At 39.9% G+C, this 14000-nt stretch overlaps 1 protein-coding gene and 1 non-coding gene across 3 annotated transcripts in view; one reads left to right on the forward strand and one right to left on the reverse strand.

Annotated features, from left to right (window-relative positions):
* Nucleotides 1-14000, forward strand: part of DGKI (diacylglycerol kinase iota) — a 514485-nt gene that overhangs the window by 382013 nt on the left and 118472 nt on the right. The gene's annotated exons all lie outside the window — the stretch shown is intronic.
* TRNAS-GGA lies at nucleotides 13766-13837 on the reverse strand. Its single transcript has one exon. It is a non-coding gene; the product is annotated as a tRNA-Ser (tRNA).

The raw sequence follows: 14000 nt of genomic DNA on the forward strand, positions 1-14000 counted from the left end.
CTGGATTACCAAAGAAGTCTCCAACAATTACATTTCAAAGAGATGGGTCCTAGAGTCTTAGGGAGTGACATCCAGGGTTGTTCTTTGGAATTGATGTCCAGCGTTGTAGAACCAGCAGATAGCTGGGAAAAGATTTACCTCTCAAAAGGGCAGAGAAAGAATTTAGTAATTGCAAGTTTTCTAAAGTAAGTCCTGGGGACTTTGCTGAAGGTCCAGTAGCTAAGACTCTGCACTCCCAATGTAGGGAATCCAGGTTCGATCTCTGGTCAAGAAACCAGATTCAGCATGTCACAGCTACGACCCAGTGCAGCCAAATAAATACATAATTTTTTTAAAAAATAAAGTACTCTACAAATGGGAGATCAGGGCCATTCAATCAGGAAGAAGCTTGTCCAAAGTTTAGTCAAGTTGAGGGCAACATTCAGCCCCACCTTAGTCAGTGTCAATCTGAAACCATTTTGTGCTACAAACCTTTGCTCATTTGCCAATCCTTTTGAGAATAAAGTTCCAGCTCCTAACATAAACAAATCAACCTCTGGCTGTGGTCTCAGCCCTTTTTACTCTGCACCTCCCTAACTTTCCCAGTCCTGAGCATTTGCTGCTTTTCATGCCTTGGTTTCTTAGAGTCTAAGGATGATCTAAGATTTAGAGAAGTCCGTTTGTCTAGAAAAACTCTTGTGTCTTCTGTCAAATGTCATTGTTTTCTTTACTTGGGAAATAACTCCTTAGGGGAGGAGATCCTGCACTGTGGTCCCAAGTGCACTGGGTTCTTGGCTATCAGCATTCTTCGTACAGTGTGTTTCATCACGAGGCTGTTTTTATATCACTCCCCTTTCCCACTCTCCTATAACACCTTGAGGGCAGGAAGTGTGTCTTTCTTGATATTATATGCCCAACTCCTGGCATGGGAGTCTGGCACAAGACTGTCTCTGGCATGAGAAAATCCTTAAAACTTGTTTGTTGACTAATTAAGTGCATGATTTGTAGATGTGAAAAATATTTTGGCACAATCCTTTATATATACAATACAAGTTTGCCAAATTAAATGAACATGAATACCATAAGTTATTCAAGATTATTACTGCCAGAGTATTTAAAAACAAAAGTGACTTGCCTGTTCCTTGGATGGCCTTCTTAGGTTGTCTACCATCAGAATAAAGAGCAGAATTTGACCTGTAGTTTGAAACCCAGATTGGTAGAGAACCTGCTGGTTTCTGGAAAGCACATCTTCAAAATATCATCCTTGAATCAAATGCAGTGGAAACTGCATAGTGACTTTTATCTTATGGGTGACATTTTAAATTAACTGGGGAGAGGACTAGGTTCAGCTCAAGCCGTGAAGTTCAAACTCTAGGATCATTTTTCATCACGAGCACCGGGGGTTGTGAAACCTTTGACAGACCCAGGCACTGCACGGTGGGATGGAAGGGTCTCAGGGTGTTATGTTTCCTTTTGAATGCTAATATGCCCATTAATTTCCCCTCTTGGTTCCAGGTGAACAGTGGGCAGGTAACAATGACAGGTTGTTGTACGATAAACCTGTGGGATGCGGGGAGAAAATTGGATTGAACTATTGCCAACTCATTCTGTCTAATTATCATCAGCCATCAAGTTAGAATTTTCGTGCCCTGATAACCCTGACACATTCAGAACTAATGAGGCAACATGGAAAGAGTCCACGTGGCCCCTGCCGTCCTCCCTCAGGGCTTTCCTTTCTCTGGTCCGCGACCTCCCTTCCTTGATGTTCCCCTCCAGCCCCTTATCATCTTGTTGGTTTTTTGAATGGTGGTTACACTCTGGCTAAGAAAGCAAATAATGTTTGTTTTTCTGTATGTCAGTATTCTCTGGTGACAGCAAAGTATCTGTCTGAGGGAAACTCAGAACGGTTTCTTTTTTCCCTCTTGATTTTTTAATTTTTTTAAATCAATAGACATTATTTTTTAAAATTTCTTCTTATTATTTTATTTTAATTAGAGGCTAATTACTTTACAATATTGTGGTGGTTTTTGCCATACATTGACATGAATCAGCCATGGGTGTACATGTGTTCCCCATCCTGAACCCCCCTCCTACCATCCCATCCCTCAGGGTCATCGCAGTGCACCAGCCCTGAGCACCCTAAAACATGTATATTATCTTATGTGAAACAGAGCGCCAGTCCAGTTTTGATGCATGAAATAGACATTACCTTTCAGATAACTTTTAGATTTACAGAAAAAGGAAGTCAAAGTAGAGTTCCATATATCCCCTCAACCTCCCCCAGCCTCCAGTACACATAGTTTCTCCTACTGTTCACATCTTGTGTGAGAGTGGTACCTTGTTAGAATTGATGCAAAAGCAGTAGTATGTTCTTATTGACTAAAACCCATACTTTACAATAGGATTCATCCTTTTTTTCTACAGTTTTATGGGTTTTCACAGAGGTGGGACATGTGGCCACCATGACAGTATCATACAGAACAGCTTCACTGCTCCAACTACCCTCTGTGCTTCACCCGTTCATCAGCCCCTCCCCGCAGGTCCTGGGCAACTACTGATCTGTTTGCTATCTCCTTGGATTTGCCTTTCCCAGAATTCCATATAGTTGGAATCATGCAGTATGTGGCCTTTGCAGACTGGCTTCTTTCCTAACAGTATACATTCAAGTTTCCTCCATCATCTTTTATGGCTTGGAAACTCTTTTCTCTTTGTTGCTGGATAACATTCTGTTGTGTGATAACCACTGTGTTTATCCTTCCACCTATCAAAGAATATCTCAGTTGCTTCAGTTTCAGCTGTTAAAAATAAAGATGCTATGAACATTCATGGGCAGATTTTTGTGGGGGCCTAATTTTCAACTCATTTTGGTAAATACCAAGTAGTTCAATTGCTGGATCACATGGTTAGGGTTTGTATAAAGTTGTAAGAAATTGCTAAGCTGTCTTCCAAAGAGGTTCTACCATTTGGCATTCGCACCAACAATGAGAGTTCCTGTTGCTCCAGGTTTTCACTGACATTTGGAATTGTTCATTTTTTTTCTATTTTATCTGTCATAGTAGATGTGTAATAGGGTCACATTGTTGTTTTAATTTTCAATTCTCTAATAACACATGAATGGAAAGCCCAGTGGTTTAGCGGTAAAAATCTGCCTGCTGTGCGGGAGCTTTGCAGATGTTGGTTCGATCTTCAGGTCAGGAAGATACCCTGGAGCAGGAAATGACAACCCACTCCAATATTTTTGCCTGGGAAAACCCATGGACAAAGGAGCCTGGTGGACTACAGTCCATGGGATTGCAAAAGAGTCAGACATGACTTAGCAACTAATCAACAATATTTATGCTTTGTTGTCATCATATGCTTAATATGCTTATCTGTCATCTGTGCATCCTGTTAGGTGAGATGCCAGTTCAGATCTTTTGTCCACTTTTTAATTGACCTTATTGTTGAGTTTTAAGAGTTCTTTGCATATTTTGAATGCTGGTCTTTCATCAGGTACGTGTTTTGCCAATATTTTTTCCCCACTCTGTCTTGTCTTTTTGCCTTCTTAACAGTGCCTTTCACAGAGCAGAAGTTTTGATTTTGAGTCCAAGTCATCAACTTCTTCTATTATGGATCATGCTTTTGATGTTATTTCTGTCATCAAACATAACGACCAAACCCAAGCTTACCTGGCTTCACTCCTATCTTATTTTCTAGGGAAAAAATTTTTTTCAGACTATTTGCCTCTGAAGATGGCGTATTGTTGTTTTTGTGTTGCTTGGTTGTGTCTGACTCTTTGTGACCCATGGACTGCTGCAGCGTGCCGGCTCCTCTGCCCTTCACTATCTCCCAGAGCTTGCGCAAACTCATGTCCACTGCATCCGTGATGCTATCTAACCATCTCATCCTCTTGCCACCCTCTTCTCCTCCTGCCCTCAATCTTTCCCAGCATCAGGGTCTTTTTAAAACTGCTTATAAATTGATAGAAAGATAGCAAAGCTTTGACAAACTGTATTGATTATGTCAGTAAACCTAAAATTAATGCTTAAGGGAATGTCAGCCTTTTAAAAGTGTATCTCTGAAGAGTGTTAGCATAAACTACGTTCATTTTAAGATTATCTGTGCATTTGATGGCTTTGCCCATAAAATTCAGAATGCATTTCTGTTTTACAAATTTTTAACCCCATTGTTACATTTATTGTTCTTTTCAGAAAGCAGCAACCTTTTTATTCAGCCTTAACAGAGCCTTTGAAATTCTATTATTTTTCTGTGTATATTTAGAGCTTAAAATCCCATCTTTGTAAACCTTTGCAGTTTCTGAGACGCTTTTCCCTAAGGTCTCACACCTTCTTTTAATGATCCCATTGAAGATATCTTGTGATTTGAATAGGTAAATAGCTCCTTTAGCTGCAGCTCTGTTTGAATGGGAATTGCACTATAATTGCTCATGTGTCATATAATTAAATCCTTTCTTTCCTTTTAACTGCTGAGCTTTCAGCCCTTTCTTTCCATCGTGATACCTTGTTGAACACATCACAGTGTCTTGCAGGGAATGAATTAGCTGCTGTGCAGTTTCTCCCTTTTATAAATCTCAGTAACAGGTTCATGTGGATTTTGTGGCAAAGGTGATTCTTTCTTGCTTTGGCTCCAAGGGTCTTTGCTTGTGTCATAAAGCAGCCAGCTGTGATTCCTTGCAGGTTTGGTTGATTCTTTCATTTGTATGCTTTGGTTTAGGCTTGGCCTTTAGAAGCTTTTTTGCAATATCATCTGCTATAAAAGTCACTACATTTGATCTGCTGAAAGTGACTTTATGAATGGCTGGTACATGTTGATATGGAATTAGAAGAAATCCATGAATTTAATAAGGCTTATAGGAATGAATATAGAATTGATTTGCAGATACTGTGTTCTGCAGACACTGACATCTTTAATCCTCACCATGACTCAGGCACCATATCTGTCTTTGCATGGAGAATTCACATACTAAATGGGAGAATAATCAAGGACAAGATAAATTCATTGAGTACTCAAAATGATCAAAAACATCTGCCATTCTGATTTTTCTAGTTAGTTATTTACCAAGAATAAACAAATATTAAAATGAATGTTTTAATGTAGTTTAAACCTATCCCAGCAAAACTACCTGATTAATGATATCAAATGTTGACAACCCAAAACTAATGTTAAGTAAATGCTCTATCAAAAATCTGAGGGAAAGATTTGTAATATCTTGTGCATCTGACATAATGAACTTTTTCCACTTCAAGTGAGAGCATGGTTTCACATTTATTTTATGATGTCAATTAGCTCATCAGCTCCGTACGGGAAATTCTAATGCAGTCATTTTATTTTATTTTTTTTTTCCTTTCTTTTTTTTTTTATTTTTAAAATTTTAAAATCTTTAATTCTTACATGCGTTCCCAAACATGAACCCCCCTCCCACCTCCCTCCCCACAGCATCTCTCTGGGTCATCCCCATGCACCAACCCCAAGCAAGCTGCACCCTACGTCAGACATGGACTGGTGATTCAATTCTTACATGACAGTATACATGTTAGAATTCCCATTCTCCCAAATCATCCCACCCTCTCCCTCTCCCTCTGAGTCCAAAAGTCCGTTATACACATCTGTGTCTTTTTTCCTGTCTTGCATACAGGGTCGTCATTGCCATCTTCCTAAATTCCATATATATGTGTTAGTATACTGTATTGGTGTTTTTCTTTCTGGCTTACTTCACTCTGTATAATTGGCTCCAGTTTCATCCATCTCATCAGAACTGATTCAAATGAATTCTTTTTAATGGCTGAGTAATACTCCATTGTGTATATGTACCACAGCTTTCTTATCCATTCATCTGCTGATGGACATCTAGGTTGTTTCCATGTCCTGGCTATTATAAACAGTGCTGCGATGAACATTGGGGTACATGTGTCTCTTTCAATTCTGGTTTCCTCAGTGTGTATGCCCAGCACTGGGATTGCTGGGTCATAAGGTAGTTCTATTTGCAATTTTTTAAGGAATCTCCACACTGTTCTCCATAGTGGCTGTACTAGTTTGCATTCCCACCAACAGTGTAAGAGGGTTCCCTTTTCTCCACACCCTCTCCAGCATTTATTGCTTGCAGATTTTTGGATCGCAGCCATTCTGACTGGTGTGAAGTGGTACCTCATTGTGGTTTTGATTTGCATTTCTCTAATAATGAGTGATGTTGAGCATCTTTTCATGTGTTTGTTAGCCATCCGTATGTCTTCTTTGGAGAAATGTCTATTTAGTTCTTTGGCCCATTTTTTGATTATTTTTCTGGAATTGAGCTGCATAAGTTGCTTGTATATTTTTGAGATTAGTTGTTTGTCAGTTGCTTCATTTGCTATTATTTTCTCCCATTCAGAAGGCTGTCTTTTCACCTTGCTTATATTTTCCTTTGTTGTGCAGAAGCTTTTAATTTTAATTAGATCCCATTTGTTTATTTTTGCTTTTATTTCCAGAATTCTGGGAGGTGGATCATAGAGGATCCTGCTGTGATTTATGTCTGAGAGTGTTTTGCCTATGTTCTCCTCTAGGAGTTTTATAGTTTCTGATCTTACATTTAGATCTTTAATCCATTTTGAGTTTATTTTTGTGTACGGTGTTAGAAAGTGATCTAGTTTCATTCTTTTACAAGTGGTTGACCAGTTTTCCCAGCACCACTTGTTAAAGAGATTGTCTTTACTCCATTGTATATTCTTGCCTCCTTTGTCAAAGATAAGGTGTCCATATGTGTGTGGATTTATCTCTGGGCTTTCTATTTTGTTCCATTGATCTATATGTCTGTCTTTGTGCCAGTACCATACTGTCTTGATGACTGTGGCTTTGTAGTAGAGCCTGAAGTCAGGCAAGTTGATAATGCAGTCATTTTAATAGCAAAACAAACCACATGATTGTCCATAATGATTCTGATTAAAGACAGATATACTCTTGCTGCCTCTACTGCCCCCATAATCCTGCTCACAATATTTTAGTAGCATGTAGTTCTATATAAAGTAAGAAACGGTTTAGTTCTGTGACTCTTATATTGAAGATATGGTTAGAACTTATCAACAGCTTGACTTATCACAGTCTCAGAAGCTGGCCTATTGGGAAGGGAAGGGAATGGTGTGTCTTTAAAACTAAAAAGGGGAAGGGAATGGCATGTCTTTAAAAGTGATCCCACCCCTGCCAGGTGTGTTTATGAAGCATGTGTGTGTCTTGACTCACAGTTTCTGAGTCCCAGGGCCTTACTCCTTTGTCCCAGGCTGAAATTGCTCGCCTTGGCCTTGCTTCCGGAGTGTCACAGCCTTTCCCCGGTTCTTGTGTAGCTCTGGGTACAGGACTTGTCATTCTGCCCTCACTCCTCAGTCAGCCTGTCACCAGTTTCTGGCTTTGCTGCTCTGAACTCAGTGTTGAAAGGTGAGGCTCCATCACCTATGAGGCCCAGGATTAATGAGAAGGAGGGATAATGCAGGAGACAGGCTTTCCGGTCAGAGAAGCCTGGGACGAAGCCCGGGTGCTCCATGTGCTAGCCGTGACCTTTCAGGGCATGTCACCGCATCTTCCTGAGACTAGGTTTCCTCATTTTAGAAACTTGACTAGTGATATCCACCTCTTAGGATTGTGGTAAAGATTAAATAACACCATAAAACAAGTACATGGCTTGTGTTCAATACCTTGTCTTCTCCTCCTCCACCTCCTTCCCACCCTGCTCTTCCTTTCCTTTCTCTTCTCATTCTTGCTTCTCCTTCTTCGTATCACATAATCATTACTGTCTTTTTCCTCTTTTGTTGTTCAGCCACTCAGTCGTGTCTGACTCTTTTCGACCTCATGGGCTGCAGCACGCCAAGCTACTCTGTCCTTCACTATCTCCCGGAGTTTGCTCAGACTCATGTCCATTGAGTCAGTGATGCCATCCAACCATCTCATCCTCTCGCCCCCTTCTCCTCCTGCCCTCAGTCCTTCCCAACATCAAGATCTTTCCCACTGAGTCAACTCTTCACATCAGGTGGCCAGAGTATTGAAGCTTCAGCTTCAGCATCAGTCCTTCCAATAAGTAGTCAGGGTTGATTTCCTTTAGGATTGACTGGTTTGATCTCCTTGCAGTCCCAAAGGACTCTCAAGAGTCTTATCCAGAACCACAATTCGAAAGCACCAATTCTTCAATGCTCAGCCTTCTTTATGGCCCAACTCTCACATCGGTACATGACAACTGGGAAGACCATAGCTTTGACTATATGGACCGTTGTTGTACAGTAATGTCTCTGCTTTTATAATATGCTATCTAGGTATAGCTTTAAATATACTGTGGTTTAGAGTATGCTCCCAGAATATACATATGCACAAAGTCTGTTCTGGCACAGCTGGCTAGTCCAAAGGTGGAGGTGGGATTCACTAACAGAAGAACACGAATGACTTCAGCCACCCTCCTCCTGCTATCATTGTTGCTTCTCCGAACCACCAGGCTGAGGTTCAGAACAGCTGGGTGAGATGAGGATGACCACTCCTCACTCAGTCCAGCAGAAGAGTTTTGCATATGGGAACCCATGAAGTTTGCAGTTTTGTTCACCTCAGATTCGTGTACGTTGTGAATTCACCGACCTTAATGCAGTTTGCTCACACTTCTGTGGTGATACCAGAGTAAAATGGCTACAGAGATCTTGGGGAGTGGGGAGAGGTGTTCATTTCAGACCTGGTCCCCAAGGATCTTTTGTCTTCAGTCAGATAACTTATTGTCTTGAGGAAACAGTTGGGTTGTCTTTTGCATCGTATTTCTGACTCTTTAGAAATGTTTTTCAAGTTTTCTTAAGGTGGCTCATCTGTTAAAGAACCCACCTACAATGCAGGGGACCTGGCTTGGAAAGATCCCCTGGAGGAGGGCATGACAATCCACTCCAATATTCTTGTCTGGAGAATCCCATGGACAGAGGAGCCTGGTAGGCTGCAGTCCCTGGGGTCGCATAGAGTTGGACCGACTGAGTGACCAACATGTACACACACACTCTGACTCTGAAAAATATTTTATAAGTTTTGTGAAAACTATAGGAATTTTCTATGTAATTGGCCTCTAAGAACTTTGGTTTTCAATGTTTTGGGCAGTTCAGTTCCATATATAGATATCTGAGCCTACATCAGATTTATTTCCTGACTCTGTTCATCAATTGTGCTGAAATATATATTTTAGAAACCATATTTCATATATTTTCTTTTAGTGCATATATACTTTAGAAGTTTCTTATAGATAAAAGAGTATACTTGTGTACTGGTTGCTAGAAAATTTTGAATTTATTAAAGATGAATGGTGTTAATTTATTCACTACTTGACATAAATTTGCATAATGACTTCAGGTAGTCCTAACTTCAACTGTAGAAGACAAAATTAATTATCATGAACTGTTGACATTTTATTTCAGACATAAAATCGAGAGCACGCGATGTGAAATATCTAATGGATTTCTCAACCAATTAATTTAATTACCTTCTGGATTATGAGGCGTTTAAACAAGCAGAGATAGGGAAAGGAGGTTAATGGAGGCCATGGTGAAGCCTGAGAAGGAAGCCAGGGTAGTGCCTGCGTTTCAGCTATAGAGAGGTAATTGATAGTATAATTTTCTCAGGGCTGAGAATCACCGGTCAACTCGGCAATATCTTTCCTATTTCTGTACCTGTATTTGCCATAGTTTTGTCATTGTCTTCGTCTGCTTGGGCTGCTGTAGCAAAATACTAGCCTGGTGGCTTAAACAATGGGGATCTATTTTCTCTCAGTCCCGGAGGCTGGAAAGTCTATGATCAAGGACTTGTTGGTTTGGCCGATTTGGTTTCTGGTAAGGGCACTCCTCCCGCCTTGTAGGCTGCTGGGTTCATGCTGTGTTCCCAAAGCGGGAGAGAGGGAGCATGCGAGTGCTCTGTGGCATCTCTTCTTCCAAGGGCGCTAATCCCGTCATGAAGGCCCCACCTTCATGACCCCATCTAACTATAATTATCTCCCAAAGAAGGCACATTTCCAGTTACCATCGTATGGGGGTTAGGACCTCACCATGTGAATTTGGGGGGCACAGTCATTCAGTTTATGACAATAATGTTAGCTCCGGTTTCAAACATGTTAAAACTCAGATGCTTCTTAAAGGATTAACTCTTTAGTTAATTATTATTCATTTATACTAAAGTGCCAAGAAGGATCGGAAGGTATATTTTGATAGAAGGAGAGTCAGAGAAGTCATTAAGAAAGGTAGGATATAGAGTAAGGGAAATAAATTTGTCCTCAGTCAACCAAGGAATACTACTGTTGGAAATTGGGAAGCACATTAGATCCAGCTAGTAGGGGCAAAGACCAAAGAAGTTTTGTTTGTTGGATTTTTGCACTATTTGTGGGATGATTAACACATGGATGGTTTTGACATATATTGCATCTGGTACTAAGGACATTCAACTTTTTGGTTCTACAGAGAACAAACCATAATGCTCACTAGCCACATATGTTTATTTAAACTTTAATTGCAGAAGATAAAAATTCTGTTTCTCAGTCACGCAAGCCACATTTCAAGGACTTAGTTTGATATGTGGCTGGTGGCTCCAGTATTGGACATACAGAAAGGTCTGTTGGACACTGCTTCTCTAGAGACTTCTGAGGCCCAGATAATGCAGCAAGGTAATCCTGCTGCTTATTATATACACACACCCACAAACAAATACACATGCCATGATGAGCCATAAAGTTATGACTGTTCAGTGTGCCTGGTGTCCATTACCAGAGATGGATTGCAACAGTAGGTTTCATTTGGGGGCTTTTGATGACTTCTCTACTTTTTCCTATTTGATACTAATATAGAATTTTTTTTAATTCACAGAAAACATTGGAGAGACTATACAGTGAATTTTGGCACCACTATCAGTAAAATCAATTGCCACAGATAGGTTGTATTTCTTATTTTCAATTCTGAGATACTGTACACAGAAATATACATAAACACACACACACATACTTGTTCTGTTCATAAATGTTCATATATATATATACATACACACATACATATACACCTATACCCATATACATATATATATACACACACATATGTATGTGTATCTAATGCATAGACTTAAAGATTAATAGTAAATGGACATTCATGTACCTCCCACTCAGATTAAGAAGCAGAACAAATACCTCACCTTATCCCTCTTCTACCAAGATAATCCCAGTATGCTAACTTCTCTATTTGCCATTTTCTTCATACGTATGTATTTACCATCAATAAATGCATCCCTCATTCAGATATAGCAGTTTTGAAAAATCAAGTAGCAATCTTAAACCTCCCTGTGCAAGGAAGTGAAGATGCTTTCACTTTTAGATGAAGGCTGTCAAGATCAGGAAAGAATCTCAGGAATAGTGTCTGGCTTCAGTTATCCTAGTGGCTCAGATGGTAATAGTGCAAGAGACCTGGGTTCAGTATCTAAGAGGATCCCCTGGAGAAGGGAATGGCTACCCATTCCAGTATTCTTGCTTGGAGAATTTCATGGACAGAGGAGCCATAATCCATGGGATCACAAAGAGTTGGACGTAACTGAACGACTAACACTTTTCAGCTTCCCCAAGAGTACCTGTGCACCCATTCTATGAGGTTTAGTGGGCAAGATCATGATTGCATTCTGGAAAGCATTTGGTAAGGTGTTAGGGTGGGTTCTAGCTATCATGTGGAACTGTCGTTATAAGGGATGGACTTTTTTGAAATTTTCTCCTTCACCAAGACCTAACTGTTGCTCTCAAGAACAGGTTAAGGCAGAGTAAATCTTGGAGTGACTGTTAGAAAACTGGTTCAGACTTACTTAGACATTCTGTCCTTAGGTGGAAAAATAACTCTCCTGTGATGGTGAGACTCGCTGATGACAGCTCTCTGCATCTTGGCCTATTGAGTAACTGTGCTCCAATATATCCCTCACCCTAGAGTCCTCTAGCCCCATCCCCTTGGAGGGTTTTTTTTTCTTTGTTAGATTCCTCATTATATCCCATGCATTCCTCATTCTTGTTCCAAATTCAACTTTTGTTGGTGCAAGTTCTGCAGTAACTTTTTAGTAGAGAGTATGTCCTTCATTCAGTCCTTGAACTTGTTTGGTAGTTTGAATTATGTGTAAAAGTCGTAGAATTCTGAACCCATTGCTTCCTTGCTTCTGTGACTGTGCAGTTGCCTTTGAGATATTTAAAACTGTCTAATCCCCATTTTCTTTGCCGTCTAATTTTTCCTCTTTGGAACTTTGTAGACCCCTCTTTGTGTTCCCAATATTCTTGAAGTTCAAAGTAAAATGTCTTCCTGTTGTCCTTTAGTTACTGTGCTTGTTGGGCAGTTCAAGTTGGAAACTGATGTTCTTCAGTTCTGAGAAATAGTCTTGATTTTTCGTTTGTTTCTGTTAACTACTTCTATTTCTGATTTTTAGAACTCCTGTCATTCGAAAGTGGGACCACTGGGCCAGTCTTATTTTCCTTACCTTTTCTTATGCCTCCTTTTATTTCTGCTCTTCTTTTGTAAAGATTTCTTCAACTTCATCTTCTAACCCTTCTATTAAACTGCATTCTATCCAGTTTCAAGGACCTATTTGTTCTCTGAATAATGACCCATTTTCTTCTTCATATTCTTCATCTTTTAATATAATCATATTTATATATCATGGAGGGAATATTCTCTCTTAACTCTCTGAGGATTCCCCAGAGAAGACTCTTCAGATCTCTTTCTAAGAATGTGTGGTCTGACTGCCAGCTTTCTGGAAAGCCTAGTGAGAGGAACAAGTTGGGTATCTCTGCATTCTGAGATGATTAGTTAATCCCCATTTTCTATAAAGTAACTGCACCTAACCAAGAGTAGGTGGTAGAATCTAGTGATTTAATATCCAGTGATTCTTATTTTAACTGCAAATGATGTTTCCGGGTAGCGCATCTTCTGACAGTTTTGCAGTGTAAATTGTGTTGGTTCTTACCCACTCCCACATATAGTTTAGAATTAGACTGTCTAGGGCCTTTGAGTCAGTTATGAGTTTTCCATGTGCTTTATCCATTGCCATTTTCTCCTTGCTCTCTCTTTTTGTTGGTTTTTATCTTTTTTAAAATGCATGTGCTGTAATTTAGTAGCGTTTCTGGCACAAGAGAAGTAAGTATGTGTTAAATCTGCCTTCTTAACATAGAAACCAGCTTGTTCTTTATTGCTTAGTTAGAACTTGTAAATTCCATTTGAGCCCTGCAATAAAAGTTCCATTATGTAGGTTGAGTATTGGCTGATGCTTATTGCAGTCAAATAAAATCTCTAACACTAAAATAAGATGAATCATCAAGATCAGGAATAGTAATGCTAATGCTTGGGTGAGAAGTATTCTCACTGCTCCCAATTAAGATGAAGGAAGCTTCACTGAGGTTTGGCAATTGGTTGTCAGCAGTGTAAAAGGAAGGTGGCAATTTTACACAAGTTTCTGGTTTCTCTTCACCATTTAAAGCCTCAAACAGAAGTGTCAGGTTACAGTATTTTTGTACTACAGTTATCTTTTCCATCAAAGAGTAAAAGTTAGTTTTAAATAAGCAGAATATAACTTACAGAACTACTACCAGCTAATCCTTGTGGCACAATACATTGAAAAATAGATTTTTGGTTTATCCAATTTTCTAGCTCAAGAGGCTCAAAAGTTAGTAAAAGTAAAGTGAAGTCGCTCAGTTGTGTCCGACTCTTTGCGAATCCATGGACTGTAGCATACCAGGCTCCTCCCTCCATGGGATTCTCCAGGCAAGAGTACTGGAGTGGGTTGCCATTTCCTTCTCCAGGGGATCTTCCCGACCCAGGGATCGAACCTGGGTCTCCTGCATTCCAGGCAGACGCTTTAACCCCCGAGCCACCAGGGAAGCCTACAAAAGTTAGTAAAGGGAGTGAGGAAGAACTAATGTTGATGTTCTGGATATTCATTTTTAAATATAGTATTGCATTTAATCTTCCCCAAATCTGAGAAGATACCTATTCTAAATCCTATAGCCTTCAATCCAAGGATCAAGTTCAGTTCAGTTCAAT

The sequence above is a fragment of the Capra hircus genome, chromosome 4 (assembly GCF_001704415.2).
Source record: "Capra hircus breed San Clemente chromosome 4, ASM170441v1, whole genome shotgun sequence".
Classification (NCBI taxonomy): Eukaryota; Metazoa; Chordata; class Mammalia; order Artiodactyla; family Bovidae; genus Capra; species Capra hircus.